At 48.2% G+C, this 15,661-nt stretch overlaps 1 protein-coding gene and 1 non-coding gene across 10 annotated transcripts in view; one reads left to right on the top strand and one right to left on the bottom strand.

Moving 5' to 3' along the window:
* Nucleotides 1-15,661, top strand: part of SLC39A11 (solute carrier family 39 member 11) — a 427,475-nt gene that overhangs the window by 257,014 nt on the left and 154,800 nt on the right. The window lies entirely within an intron of this gene.
* Nucleotides 3,581-3,686, bottom strand: LOC112864727 (U6 spliceosomal RNA). Its single transcript, XR_003223997.1, has one exon. It is a non-coding gene; the product is annotated as a U6 spliceosomal RNA (small nuclear RNA).

Genomic DNA, 15,661 nt, shown 5'->3' with positions numbered 1-15,661 from the left:
CTTCCTCATTCTTCATTGTCTTCTGCAGCACTTAATAGATGTTTATTCTATGCTCTTATATATCTGCCCCACGTGTTACACTTTCCTTGATGTTCTCTATCCCTTTATCTCTCTGTGGGCTCTTCTCTGGTTCATGGATTAGACACTGAGCTGATTGTCACCCACTTTTTAAGTTGACTGTTAAGTTTTTTATTTTTTATTTTTTTTAATGTTTATTTATTTTTGAGACTGAGAAAGAGCGTGAACGGGGGAGGGCCAGAGAGAGGGAGACGCAGAATCTGAAGCAGGCTCCAGGCTCAGAGCTGTCAGCACAGAGGCCGATGCAGGGGTCGAACTCATGGGAGTGTGAGATCATGACCTGAGCTGAAGTCAGATGCTTAACCGACTGAGTCACCCAGGCGCCCCAGACTGTTGAGTTTTTAATTGCAATGACTAGTTTTTATTTTTGAATTGTCTCTGGCTTTTTTTTACTGTGTCTGCTTCCCTTTGTTACAGCTCGTTCTTTTCTTACAGGTTTGATTTCTTCTTTTATGTGTTTCGTGTCTTTAATGCCAGGTTAGGCGTATTTATATTTTAAAGCCATGTTTCTCCTTGGTGCATCATGAACTCCATTTGCCGGTGTGTTGTTTTCTCGTAGGCTTTGTAACTTTTTATTTTTAATATTTTATTTATTTTTGAGAGAGAGAGAGTGTGAGTGAGGAGAAGGGCAGAGAGAGAGGGAGACACAGAATCCAAAGCAGGCTCGAGGCTCTGAGCTGTCAGCACAGAGCCCGACACGGGGCTCGAACCCATGAAGTGCGAGATCATGACCTGAGCCGAAGTCGGACGCTGAACCGACTGAGCCACCAGCGCCCTGGCTTTGTAACTTTTTAGACCAGTACTTCTCTAGTGGGGTGTGCTTCTGCTCGAAGGATTCCCAAGGCCCTGGATCATGGGAGGACCTTCAACATGGTTTTGCACTTGCTTCTGTAAGACCCTTTTATAGTGATGTTAGCCTGGAACTGATTTTTACAGTGACGTCCAAGTCGGGGTTTTCCTAGCCCAGCAGACACTAGAGACTCAGAACCCTGAACGATTAAGGTGAAAGCCCATGGTTCTTGGTCTTCAAACCGTTTTTCCTCCAGGAACCAGGCAGAAACATGTAATCATTCTTTTGTCTCTCTGTGCAGCTGGATGGATCTTTTTGTCCTACTTTCCTGCCCCCTTCCACATAGGGACAGAATTTCGTGAGCCTTGCATTTATAGACTCTCACCACCTGCCTCGTGTGGCACACGGCCTCCTCTTTGCTGCATGAGGACAGTAACACTCAGAACCCGTTAATGGGGCCTCGGTAATCCCTAGGCAACATCTGAACCTGAACCGGTTTTGGTATTTAGGCTCTGGTTTATAGCTTCCTTGTCATCCGTGATCCCTTTTCTTTGTTGCAAGCTCAGATGTGCATTTAAAACCCTTTTGTTTATCGCATCCGTCATTTCTAGGCATTGTGGAGGGAGATTTTGGTTGTATCTTAATGTTTAAATCTTGCTGGAAACAGACCTGTCTCTAGGAGAAATGTAAATTTGCACAGCCGTTGTACCGTGTCCTGTCTTGAGTTGTTCACGAGGTCCGAGGTGTCCCAGCCTCTGCCAGGCAGCAGGCAGTGCCCCTTACATACGTGTCACTTCCCGGAGCTTCACGATGCGTATCTTTTTTAAGACTTGTGACTTGACATTTCCGTAATGTTGACAATGAAATGAAAATGCCGATCCGCGTTCAAATTCGACAGGACTGATGTAAGTGGCAGGTCAGGACTTCTGTTAGGCTGTTCGGCAGGGAGGGAGGTTTTGAGTGGGAACTCCTTTTATGAGTGGGGAGTACATCTGTAACTATTTTGGGGTTGTGGGCGTGCTTGCTTTCCCAGTTCACCTTGCAGCTCCAGGTGTTTTCCGTATGCACCCACCATACTCAGGACCAGGAGGGAGACAACTCAGCATTGCAGTAGGTGGGGGGGGGGGGGGGGGGTTGGAAAACTCTCCTGCTAACCCTTTCACCCTGGTGCCCTGGGTGCCCAGGGAGGTGGTTGATGGTGAGGCCAGCGCATTCCTGAGACTCTTTTTGGCAATCAGTTTCCTTTGAGATGGATAGGCTACTAACAGGAAGGAGTAACGGGATCTTAGGCTCTGCTTGAGAGTGGTGCTTGAGGGGGAAAGGAGATTCTGCTCAGTGGTTTATCAGAAGTCTTATCTTGGTGCGTGATTTTCTTTTTAGGGGGAAGGGGAAACTTTAAAGCCACTTGGTGACATGAACGGACAGAGGAGAAAGAGATAGGAGAAAATCTAGGATGAGCATTAACTTCCTTGGGGCTTATGCTAAAGTGTCGCCCGGGTTTCAATTAGCAGAGCACCTCCTTCCCCATTCCTGGCGGATCAGCGGTTACCATGGCAGCAGGCACACTGCTCTCTGTATAGCCCACCCTGTGGCGCGCCAGGTCCTGTTTGCTGAGCCCAGACCTGACTTCTCCGCAGGCTCGGGGTTCTACTGGCATCGAGTGGGACAGATTTTGGTGGGGAGGTGGTTTATGGTTTTGAGATGTGCCCGGCAGCTCTGTCTCGGTCGGATATTCTGTTCCTGCTCCCGTGCTTCCGACTGGAACCTTACACGCAAAGGCATCACAGGCTGTCCCGTGGGCAAACACACCTCCTTGCCACTTCCTTTGGACCCTCACCTGGTGTCTCTCCATGGGTTTCCTTTGGTTGGGTCCTCCTGGAACAGGGTTTCTCAGAATGGGTTCCGTGGGCTTTCCGCCCAGGCGCTTATTCCCACGTTCCTGGTTTGGCGAATGAGGAAGATTGTGGAATCTGTCATTCTAATAGAAATTACGAGAGGAGGGGATACACCCCTAAGGGGATAAGTCTATCCCGTTTGGTGCAAGGTGAACAAAACTGGTAAGAGTCCTAAGTAGGATTCCTAGTAAACACCTGTCAAGGAATCTGGGCTGGACATAACAGCCAGGGAGTCCATTCTCAATGGGCTTCTTTTGTGTTTTTCTGGATCCCTCTTTCTCCTCTAAACTATGTTCCCTCGGGTGCCTGTCACACCTTCAAACTCCGGAGCCCTGCCCAGTTCTCCCAGAAGTTCCAAGCAACTGCACTGAAGAAAAATACTTTTTTTTTTTTAATTAATGTTTATTTATTTTTTGAGAGAGAGACAGAGTGCGAGCCAGGGGAGGGGCAGAGAGAGAGGGATTCACAGAATCCGAAGCAGACTCCAGGCTCCGAGCTGTCAGCACAGAGCCTGTCATGGGGCTTGAACTCACGAACTATGAGATCATGACCGAGGCTGAAGTCGGATGCTTCACTGACTGAGCCACCCAGGTGCCCCCAAAAAAACTTAGTATGATTTTTGTGGAAGTTATCTAGGCGATCCTTCTTTTTAAAATGTTGTTTTATTATAACCTGAGACCTACCTTCTTAACAAATTTTGAAGGGTACACACACACGTTATTGTTGACTTTGGTACGATGTTATATGGGAGATCTCCAACGGCTTATTCATCTTGCTTAACAGATATTATGCCCACTGATTAGTAACTCCGTCTTCCAAAAATACGGAATGCTTTCACCCATTTGGGTGTCATCTTTGGACACGGGCCAGGCTTACCTTCTTGGCTTCTCTTCAATTTTAGTATATGCGCTACTGAAACGAGCAGGTTGGTTGATTTGTTTGCTTGCATACGTATGTACGTACGTATGTGTTTTTGCAAGTTCAAGTTTGAGAACCACTGCAGAAGACTCTGCTTGGCCTGGCCTCAGTTAGGTTCTTGTACCATCCAGTGGTTCCCAGCCTGTGAGAGTCACACACACACACACACACACACACACACACACACACACACGCATACGGCTTCAGCCCTGCACCTCTCTTTGTGGTGAGAGCTCCCGTGTCATTTGACATAATTGACATTACATTTGCCAGCCCTGTTTCATGGTGGTCCTCTTTTTTTTTTCTTGGGGCCTGAGGGGCAAAGAGAGAGGGAGACAGAATCCCAAGCAGGCACCATGCTGCCAGCACAGAGCCTAGCGCGGGTCTTGAACTCATAAACCGTGAGATCTTGACCTGAGCCGAAATCAAGAGTCGGGCATTTAACCGACCGAGGCACCCAGGTGCCACCACATTGGTCCTCTTTCACATTCGTGGTCCGCCGTAATCCAGACATCGCCTAGAGAGAATGTCCTTCTGAAGCCTTCGTTTTCGGCAAGGCATTTATTTTCTGCTTTCGGCGGAAGCTGAAGGAGTACGGAGCTCTCAGCAGCCACGTCTCTCCCTTTCTCCGAACCCCCGCTGGATGGCATTTCCTTTCCCACTAGGAACCAAGCCATTCCTCACGGTCCCCTGTGGTCACGTGAGAAGGTCTCTTCCCAGCCTGGCAAACATTTCTGCTCTGCCCCATTAAATCCTATTCGTTTCACCAAGCAGGGTCTGCCCTTGAACATGAGGGCCGCCTCACTCGTCCCCACACTGACCACACTGGTAAGCCCCAGTCCACGTGACTTCCGATGGTTTTTATTCCTGCTGTCTCAGAACCAGGTTTTGTTTCGGTTTGGTTTTTTTTCGCTTTGTGCTTTAGCTTCAAGCGACCTCAGGTCAGTGCAGATAGCTCCCTCTGTCAGTCTTCTCCTGTCTGACCCAGCCCTTCTGCCTCACGAAGCAGAGGGCTCAAGAGCTAAGCTTCCCACACTGGGGTCCACGCGGGGCGTCCTCCACGGCATCTGGGCTTCTCGGCATAGTGCCTGCCTGGTGTCCTTACACAGAGACAGACGCCCTCTGAAGATTTGGGGTAGCCCCTAAATCTTAACCAAAAATGGTAGAGAAAGAGACTGTGTTTCCCTCCTGGGAGCTACATTTGTTTCCGGAGACCAATTTTCTTCCTGGCCCTTCCCCTTCCTACTTACGTTGATGGGAAATCTGGGGAGTAAGGAATAGTGCTCATTCTTCTCGGAAATTAGCTGTTGGGTGCTATTTCAACGATCCAGTTTCCAAGGTGAATTTCTAAAAATTATATGTGTACATTTTTTAAAAACATTAAATGTTAAAATGGAAATTTAATGGCCTAATGAAATAGCATTGAGTATATGATATAGTACATAGATCATGTATGTATTTATGCACATGTGTGCACATGTAAAGTTTATCTGCCTATCCTTCCATCTATCTGTCTATCTATCTATCTATCTATCTATCTATCACAGTTTTCTCTGGATAATAAACAACCACCCAGCACACTTTAGGGATGCTAGTGACCTACTTTGTCCCCATCTCTCTGGTTGTAACATTTTTTAGGAAGCGCAAACTGGTATTAATGTTAGTCTAAGTAAACGACATTAGATGAAAAATCTGCTATTCAAAAAAGAAAGAAGGAAGGAAGGAAAAAGAAAAAGAAAAGAGGACAAAATTACTTTGTAGTCCAAAGCAGAATAGACAATCTTAAAGGGCACCAAGCCCTCTCCGAGTATTGATGGAAAGTCTCTATTACCTTTAGCAGCTGGTGACCCTTCCTGAAAGTTGAAAATGTTGACATGACCATGAATCTTAAAAGGCTGTCACTTTATAGCCAAGACTGGGCTCAACTCTGCCAGCAGAGTATTGGGATCTGAAGGTATTTGAAAACTCTGCACCAAATCCTATCATGATCCATTTTTTTCTGCCCCTTCATGGCCTTCTGCCCTTTTGGGCTTAAGTTAAGAACGGATTAAGTGTACTAGGCACATCATTAGCCTTCCTTTTTTCTTCTTCTTATTTTTTTTTTTTTTAGTGTTTATTTATTTTGAGAGAGAGAGAAAGAGATAGAGGGGCAAAGAGAGAGGGAGAGAGAGAGAGAATCCCAAGCAGGCTCCCCACCATCGGTGCAGATGGGGCTGGAACTCACCAACCGTGAGATCATGAGCTGAAACCAAGAGTTGGGTGTTTAACCAACCGAGCCACTGAGGTACCCCAGCCTTTGATGCCCTCAGCCGGCCTGCCAGCCTCTTAGGCCGTGTCTGTCTTACCCCTCCCTGCCCACACCATCCATCCACCTTTGACTGACAGCCCCCAGGGGAAGTTTGGGAGAAACTACCAGACCACCTCAAATCAAATAAATTGGTGATAATCTGCATGTGGGCACACATGTGCATATTCTCTCTCTCTCTCTCTCTCTCATTCTCTCTCTCTTTCTCTCTCTCTCTCTCTCACACACACACACACACACACACACACACACACACACCTGCACATCCTGAAAAGGTGAATAAGAGGAACACTTCTGGGCTCACAGCCATTGTAGCTTTCTTCCCCATTGATCCTGGCAAGGGAAACAGGTGGCTTCTGTGTCCGAATCACTTTTCCCCATCTGGTGAATGGGGACGTGGCGGAAAAAGTAGCAGATTGGTACAAGAGCTGCTGGGCTTATTGGCCACGTGCCCATCTGGTGGCACCAGCAGATTTTTCTGTTCACAGTCCACCCCCCCCACCCGCAAGTCCGACCTTGGCAGAAGTTTACCCAAATACGATGTGACTTTGTGTTCTTTGTACGATGTGTTCTTTGTGGAGAGGACCCATGAGTCTGGAAGTGTGGATTTTCTTTGTTAGTTGGGACTCATTCTTGTAGAGCTGGGTTCTTCTTAACACAGTAGGTAGCTGTGCTGAAGTTTACCTTTGCACTCTCCTAAGTGTTTCTTGAACAGATTAATGGCAGGATAATATTGCCAGGGAAATAGTTAGCTAACTAAGACAACAAACTTTTGGAGACAAACATTTAGCTGCATTTACATAATGTGTAAAGTATTTGCATCTCGATGTGCTCATTGCTCTTTGCTTAGAAGCCCAGGCTGATTGGAAATGAGCCCACCTGACCCATGAGTGTCCTTGACATTGGCTTCACCTTAGCGCCGTGCTGACAACAGATTCATTGCTACCTATCAGCATACAGGTGCTTCTGCCCATCGCAGGTTCTGTCTTAGAACAGACTTGGTCTCGACCACGTCCTGTCCCCCAGAAAAGGGACTTTCTTTGCTGACCCTTGTGGAACACAGTTCCCTTTGCTCCTACCCTTGATCCGCTGGAGCATCTTCCTGGCAAGTGCTTCTGCTGAGGTGCAAGTTGTCCACTTGTCCCACCTCCACATAAGCCCCTGTTGTTCTTCATGTTGCTGTCGTGGAATCCGATCAGTGTCTGGAGGCTTCAGTCTTGGTGCGGGAGGCCTTCCTTGTGGCAAAGGAGAGGAAGGCACAGGAGGACACCTGTGCCTACCTGTACACCCTGCCCTCCTCCTAGCTTCCTTCAGGCTCCTCCCTTCCCGAACCTGCTCATCTCTGGATAGGCTTTCGGAATGGGGTGACACGAGGGTGGCCAAGGACCAGGACCAGCTGGATTGAGGAGACTGGCTGCTTCTATGGGCTGAGTGGTTAATGAGGCCAGAACTCATGGCCAGGAGACCATGCAGGGAACTGGGGATTTGCATGGGCAGCGAGCACTGGGTGGGAAGGCGGACCTGAGTCTGAGCCCACAGGCCAAGTTCAAGTCCTCTTGGCCTTCGAATGTCTGTTCTGTTTGCAGCCCGGGGTGACGTGTACAGAGCCACAGTCACCTGAAGCGAGCCAGTTACTTTGCAATTACGGGGTTCTTACAGACACCAGGGTTCAGCAAGGCTAGGAAAATACAAGGTGCCCGAAGAGCGGAGACTGTCACGCGTGCTCGGACGTGGGTGATCTTGGAAGGGACCAGCCTGGCAGCACGGGCTGATGAAGTGGGGCATTCTCAGAGCCCGTTGCCAGGAAAGACACTGATGTCATGTGATCCAGCGGTTCTCATATGCCGGCCGGCCCATGGGCCGGCAGCAGCAGCCCCACCTCAGAGCCCACAGAGATGCCCGTGGGCAGGCTCCTCCCTTGGGACATGCGGACCCACTAGGTCTGCTGCCAAGACTGGGAATCTGGATTTTTAAAGCTTTTCGGATAATTCTGATCAAGGTCTCTTTTCAGAAGCACCAGTCCAGTCCTTTCAGGAGACTTCCAGGGCAACAAAGCTCCTAGAGCAGGTGTATCCTCCCTAAAACCTCCTGCTGTCCCCACTTGGGAGTGAGCACAGAGGATCCGTGGCCGCAGTGCGTGGTGGTCAGATGCGTCCTCAGGCGTCTGCATGGTAGAAGGAGGTGTTCGTGCCCCTGGTGCTTTAGAGAATTAACGGGTCGGGGGTCTTTGGGTTTTGGTGGAGGTGGAGGCTCCCCTGGCAGGGAAAGCTTGTGGCGGTGCGATGCCGGGGGCGGAGGGGGGGCGGGGATCAGCCCCAAACTAGCAGTCAGGAGCCGGGGGCTTCACTCTCGGTCCTGCTGTGAACTGGCAGTGTTACCCTAGCGGGATCACTCTGTAGCCGAGGTTTTCTTATTTCAGTCAGACCTCTTTTGATTGCTGGCGACAGGAATCAACTCATCCAGCTGAAGCCGAATCAACTTTTATTTGCTCACTCATGGGGAGAGGTACTGAAAGCTCACGGAATCAAGGGGAGCTTCAGGAACAGGCCTCGGGCTCTGAACAGCGAGGGCAGTACCATCAAGACAGCCTCTGCACCCGGCGCATTTCCTTGTTCTTGCCCCGCGTGGCTGGGCTTCAGCCCACGGGGGCAGTGTCCACGGGGCAATATCTGTAGGCCACTGGCTCAGATCTGACTGGCTCAGATCATACCTTCACCCCCGAGCTGACCACTGCGCTCTGCAGACTAGACCAGGCTTAGGGTCGGGGGCTGGGGTTGGAGAGGCCTCCTGCCGAACACCTCCATCTTCCCTGTCCGAGCTCTGAATCAACTTTAAGAGGCGAAGGAGGCAGAGGGAAATAAAAATTCCGCGCTCAATACCAAAAGATTGGGTTAGAGGCAATGGCTGTGATGTGCATCAGAGTGCGATTCGTGATGGTGGACTGTGGAATTAGGCCAATTTACTCACCAACTCACAGACACGCTGGGGAACCCCGTGCACCTTGCAGCGTGGAGGCCTAGACTGGAAGTCAGGCTGCCTGTGGGCACCCTGGCACTCAGGGCAAGGGGGGAGGCTAACCCCAAATTCATCTCTCAAGAAACTCACTCTGTCCCCATGGGGAGGTATTAAGGGGGGCACAAAAGACCAGGAGTATTCAGGGCAAAGTCCCTCCTCATGGAAACAGAAGTAGGGGCAGCAGAATTTCATACCCCACCAAACCGGGGGTAGACCAACCAGTTAGTTCCATGAAGGGGGCAGAGCTGGGAATAATGGCTGGGCGGCTGGTTGACAGGATGTTAGGGTAGGCCACTGAGCTAACCCCTTCCTTACCTGTAACATAGGATTTGCAAGAACTTACCTCCCAGCGTTGCTTCTAGAATTAAAGAAGATAAAAAGTTTTCCAGGTGACCATGCCTGTGGGGTCTTGCATGGTGCAGAATAGGCATTTCAATTGGTGATCATTGAACCTGAATCAGGGAGAGAGAGGAGGTCATGAGGCAGGGTCCTGAGGTTATCTTGGGCCGTCGCCTTTCACAGCGGGGTCGGTGTTTACATAAGCCCTTTGGGGGTTAGAGTGTCCTTTTTTCAGGTTGTCATCTACTGTCCCTCCTCTTTTTGCTTTTTTTTGTCCCCTGTTGAGGATGAGGTCGAAGTAATGTCTTCTGTTAGTAGGCAGCTCTAATAGTTAGCATGCTAAAAAAAAGTCCGCAGTGAGATCAGTCTGCCACCCACTGCATATTGTTTCTTGGAGATCCACGTACACTGAACTCAGGTTCATCCATTGGTTTATCAAGCCCAGGCAGGTCCGGATGGGCCACACAAAGCACGGAGTGTTGGGGGAAAGGACAGACAATGCTTGCAAATGTCAAGGCAAACCTTTGCGTGGACACCACAAGGTGTCCATTAGGACGCAGCATTCTGTCATGGTACTCACTCTCTGGACTCTTCTTTCGAGTTAGTCAAGCTGACCAGTGACCTCCATTATGATTCACACATGGCTGAATTATCCACACCAGCTGCTGGGTGGACCCGGGCCATAAACTTCTTTGGGGAACATAAAGGCTTAGGAATAATTCTCATGAGGGCTACTGATGACTAAGAGAATTGAATCTTAAAGAAATCCTAAAAACCCTACTTTTTTTAAAAAAAAATTTAAGTTTATTTATTTATTCTGAGAGAGACAGAGATAGCATGAGTGTGGGAAGGGCAGCTAGAGAGAGAGAGGGAGAATCCCAAGCAGGCTCTGTGCTGCCAGCAGAGCCCGATGTGGGGCTCGAACCCATGAAGCCGTGAGATCATGACCTGAGCTGAAACCAAGAGTCGGACGCTTAACCAACAGAGTCACCCAGGTGCCCCGTTAAAAACCCTGCTTTTAGTAGCCTGGATCAGGGGCCAGCAAAGTACAGTCTGCTGGCCAGATCTGGCCTGTTTTTGTAAAAAAGAGTTTTATTGGAACGCAGACAAACCAACTCATTTGCCTGTTGTCTGTGGCTCCCCTTTGCGCTACAAAGGCAGAGTTGAGTAGTTTTCCAGGAAGCTGGAATGACCCACAAAGTCTAAAATATTTATTATCTGGACCTTTACCCAAACATTTGCTGACCCTTGCGATGGATGTCCATATGGAAGGCATTTGCATAAATAAATGTTGGTTGGTCAATCAATAGGATGTTTCGGAATGAGGGTCTTAACCTTTAATAAAACCATAGACTCTCTGAAAACACGTGCAAAATGTTCTGTGTTGTAGATGTGTGCGCACACTTTTCTGGGGAAGAGTGTGCTTGGCTTCCATTATTCATTCCACAGATATTTAAGGACCTCCTCTGTGCTAAGCGCTGTGCCATTGTGAGCATATGGACTCAGCCCTTTGCGCTGCTCAGGCATCAGAGGTGGTGGCCCTGTGCACAGACCAAAGATGCACTGGAAAGCGGTTAAATATTACGGAATTTAGGCTGTAGAAGACCCCCCCTCCCCCGCTACACACACACACCATACACATGTCCTTTCTACTACACCATTTAAATTGAGCCTGAAAAACGAAGGGCTCAGAAACCACCCTGAAGGTAACATTTATATCACAGAAATCCCAGAACAGTAAATATTGACCCTTCCAAGTTCAGCCAATCTTTAGTCAATTGTAAAGTGCCCGTTTATAATTCCTGTCCACATGACTTTTAGTACTCTAAACACCAAAGCTCACTAGAGGCCTGGAAGGTAACTGGTTGACCCAGACTTTGAAATGGTTTGGACAATTAACACATCTTTTCTTCTGACAAGAAAAAAATCTTGAGTATATATTGTTAGTTCTCTGTTTGACTACTGGAAACTCTGCCTTGTTCCTTCTTGACCTCCAGTAGGTGATGGAGATTTGGCTGAGAACCATTGACTCGGGGGGATTATTATATTATGATATGGAGGATGTTCACACCTTACCACTATGTGAAGTCATGTTTCAGAACTGTATGATTCACTACAAACGTGTGTGTGTGTGTATATATGTTCATCTATACAGATACAGCATAAATATGAAAAAGACTGTCAGGATTTGTTCAAGGTGGTCCCCTCTGGGTGGTGAATGATTTTTAGTTTCCCTGTGCCCTTATCAGTATTTTCTCTATTTCCTGTAATGTCTGGGAATGTTTGTATTGTCAGAAAATATCATAATACATTTAAAGGGAATATAATGCTTTTCGTCTTAGTGCAGAAAGAGATGCCGATTCCTCTGGGCAAACAAATTTGCTCCTCATTCAGTGGACATTCTTACTTTCTGAACAGTGAATGTGCCGTCTCTGAAGCTCATCTTGGGGCATTTCTGAGTCTAGAACAGAGTTGAATGAACACTGACATTGGAAATAGCCTCTCTCTCCTACTTGTCTGGGATGAGCGACCATGAAGGCCAGCAGCGGCAGAGCATAGAATTCGCGCTGGAAGGGGCCCCGAAGTCTACCTAGTTCAGCTCATTTGCAGTTGGAAGAAGCTGAGACCTTCAGAGGTTGGGACTTGCACAGGGTTGTGTATAGAAGACTAGGGATAGAGTTGACCTGAGATTTCTATGCCATGGTTTCATTCATTTATTTGTGGCTTTCTAAGGACAGCAGGAAACCAGGTGCAATTGTATAAAAAAATTTTTTAATGTTTATTTATTTTCGAGAGACAGGGAGAGACAGAGCATGACTGTGGGAGGGGCAGAGAGAGAGAGAGGGAGACACAGAGTCCGAAGCAGACTCCAGGCTCTGAGCTGTCAGCAGAGCCTGACACGGGGCCCGAACCCACGAACCGTGAGACCATGACCTGAGCTGAAGTCAGACGCTTAACTGACTGAGCCACCCAGATGCCCCGACCTGGTGCAAATTTAATATAGACAAGTATATCAAAGCCATGGATGTCCAAGGACATGAATAAAGCTTCCCTATGGTAGTTAGTCTTCCCTAGTCCTTCCTTCCCCCTCTCCCTCCTTCTCCCCCTGTAATGGCTTATCTTCCAAACTTCTTGACTGTGCTTGGTATTTCCTTTCCCCCCACCTTGGAGTCCCGGTGGAAGATGGAGCCTGTCTCCCAGGGTAGAAGTTGGACTTCCGGCCTCTCTTGCAGCTAGCGCTGACCATGGTTTGGCCAGTGGGATGGACCTGGTAGCAAAGTTATCCCAGCGGAAGTGGCCAGGACTCAGTGCCAGTGACCTGAGCTGGGGCATTTGGCGTCCAGCCTTGAGGACAGAGGTGCTGCCACATGGGTGTGTGGTGGCATTTTGGTGGAGCAGGAGTCCTGGTCTCCCTTGGCTCTGTTGGGGTTCCAGGGTGGGTTCTGTGGCCTTCCTGGGTTAATTCCACGAGCCCCTCAGTTTTCTTCTGATGACTGACTTGGCTTCTATTGCCCTTCCCTGAGGCCCGTGCCCCGTAAATTCTCCCCGCTGAACCTGCCGTGGGCAGAAATTCTCCCTTGCCTCCAGGTAAAGCTCTCTCACCTTCTTGTAACCAAGACAACCAACAAACCACACATCTTCAGGCCTGTGTTCATCTTTTCCTTCCTTCCTTGTTATCTCCAGCCACTAACTGTGTTCCCGTGTCAACTGTGCGTATCCTGAAAAGCAAGAAAATCCCCGGACCAAGAAACGTTTGTGGAATTTTAGATCCACGTGAACCTTTCCAGCACCGCGGTTTCCATTCAGTCACGTGCCCCTAGGCAAAAGGAAGGTTTTATTTCCCAGCGCCCTTTGCAGACCATAATCCTATTGGTTAATACTGGCCATGTGTGCGCTCTCATGATTGTGGCACCTAACGGTGTCATTGATAGTGTCGTGTTTGGATTCCTGGTGGCCAAGCCCTAGGACACGAGAGGAAATGTGAGATAGAAATAGAAGGAGAGTTTAGGTTGACCTAGACCCTTCATAGACTCTCTGTAGACACAGGGAGATAAGAGAATGCCTTGTTTGGGGCGGAATTGATTTTTCTCTCAATTCTTCTGCTGGTGGCTGCCTTTCCTGGTGATGGTCCGTATTCTCTAAAAGAAGAAAAAAAAAGGATTTTCATTTGATGTAAGGAGACCGTGGTTTCTGTCAGGATGGTACAATTACTTTTTACCTTCTGGTCTTAAATTCCTTTGCCTTCCCCCCCTTCTCTGTCCCCCGCCGTGCGTTTGGCAGTCATGTGTGTCCTTAGGTGCCCACATAGAACTAAGAATCAGGTGACTGAGCCACCTAGGTGCCCCTGGACTGACGTAAATTTAGAGACTAAGGAAGTACTTGGAGTAAGTGGTACTGAAGTGGTCTAAAATATTAATTTTCAAAATCTAGAATGTATCAGAATCACCTTGGGGGTGAGGGTGGGAGAGAGCATATGGTGGATTCCTGGGCCCCAGAATCCACGATGTGCCCTCGCCCACAGGTCCTAACCCAGTAGTTCCAGGACGGGCTCCAGGAGTTGGTGTCTTACAAGCTCCCACCATGACCCAGCAACGGATGGACTTCTACTCCACGCTTGGGAGATATAGTGGTCTAGGCTGTTAATCTTTATTCTCAGAATTAGAGAGGACAGCAGAACAGCATTATGTCATAGGGGAAAGTGAACCAATGACAATTAAGTTAATATTTGCTGTTGGACAAGAGCCCTGAAGTGGGTGCTGTTCTCCTGGGTGCCTCCTCCCTGACCTGGTAATTGACAACCATGTAGGTTAAGCACACGCCTTCCCCCCCCCCCGCCCCCGCCATCTTTCTGGGGTCGGCTGAGAGTCCTTTGCAAACCTCTTATAAGCACTGGTATTTTTCAGGATGCCCTTTGTCTCTCTCTGATGAGTGTGCTGGGAGTTTTTTGAAACAAATGTCTTTTGCGGGTGGACTCCCCCAAAGCTAGAATGATCTCTTTCCCACGGGAGCATTTGTGCTGAACACACACATGCAGGGTAGACAGCTCTGGAGCCCACCTGGGATTTATTTTTAGACCACATTCAATTCATCAGGAATGAGTTCATGTTGATTAATTGGTTGTTTGTACCTTTGCAGCAGAAGAACTGACCTGGTAGGTAATGTTATTGGATATTTTGGCTCCCTTGGCTGAGAATATAAATTATTACCTTAGATAGTTGGAAAAAGCCATGTTTTAGTGGGTGGTTTGCTTAATGGATGAGAAACCTCTCGCTAAGAGTGAGCCCATCTCTTCGGAGGTACATTTAATTTTTACCAGTTATGCAGATCCGTTTGTGTCTGTGTTGTCCCTAAGCAGTTGCTTATTTGTAAGCATCAATAGGCGAGGCATGGGTTACTTACAGGTCCTGGGAAATATGGACTGAAAAGACAAGGGAATCGAACCAGCCACCCTACCCAGGCAGCATTTGACCCTCTGATAATCGTGTGGCTCATGATGTTTAGAATGATAAGTGAAGACATCTATTCTAGTTACAGAGATTATAAATCAGGTTTTTTGGGAAATGTTTATTTTTGAGAGAGAGAGAGAAAGAGAACATGCACGTGCCAGCCAGGGAGGGGCAGAGGGAGCGGGAGAGAGGATCCAAAGCGGGCTCTGTGCTGACAGCAGAGAGCCCGACGTGGATCTCGAACTCACGAACCGTAAGATCATGACCTGAGCCGACGTCGGATACTTAACCGACTGAGCTACCCAGGTAACCCCTGTAAATAAGTTTTGTATCATATTTCTTAAACTCCAGATGCTTCTCTGCTCAAGGGTTAGTAATTAAGCATAGTAAATACTTCAGTTATCTTTCCATGAAGTTTCCTTCATCTCCAGTGGAATCTTTTCCTGCCCTGGATTACATGTGACCCATGCAGTGTCTCCTTGGACAGTTTTGCACTGAGAAGAGTGTGTGGCTGCTTTCAGAGTGGAATGCGGTTTGTGCATTCTCTCCCCACCTGAGAACTGAGACGCTAAATGGGGCAACAAGTAGGACGGTCAGATAAAATACAGGGTATCCGGGTAAGTTTCAGTGTCAAATAAGAATGAATGCTTTTTACGATAAGTATATCCCAGGCAATATTTGGGATATACTTATACTAAAAAGTTTCATTTTATCTGAAATTCGGTTACAACTGAGCACCCTGTCTTTTTTATTTGCTAAATCTGGAAGCCCCAGCAGGGCTCCTGTTCCACACTAGGTTCCTCTCGGCATATGTAATGTTTGCGGAACTGCTGTTACTTACAAGAGTCCCAGGTCATTGGGTAGCAAGAAGACT

Source organism: Puma concolor, chromosome E1, assembly GCF_028749965.1.
Source record: "Puma concolor isolate L17-30 chromosome E1, mPumCon1.1.hap2, whole genome shotgun sequence".
Taxonomy (NCBI): domain Eukaryota; kingdom Metazoa; phylum Chordata; class Mammalia; order Carnivora; family Felidae; genus Puma; species Puma concolor.
Note: the sequence above shows the minus strand (reverse complement) of the source record. Positions and strands in the feature narration are given on the sequence as shown.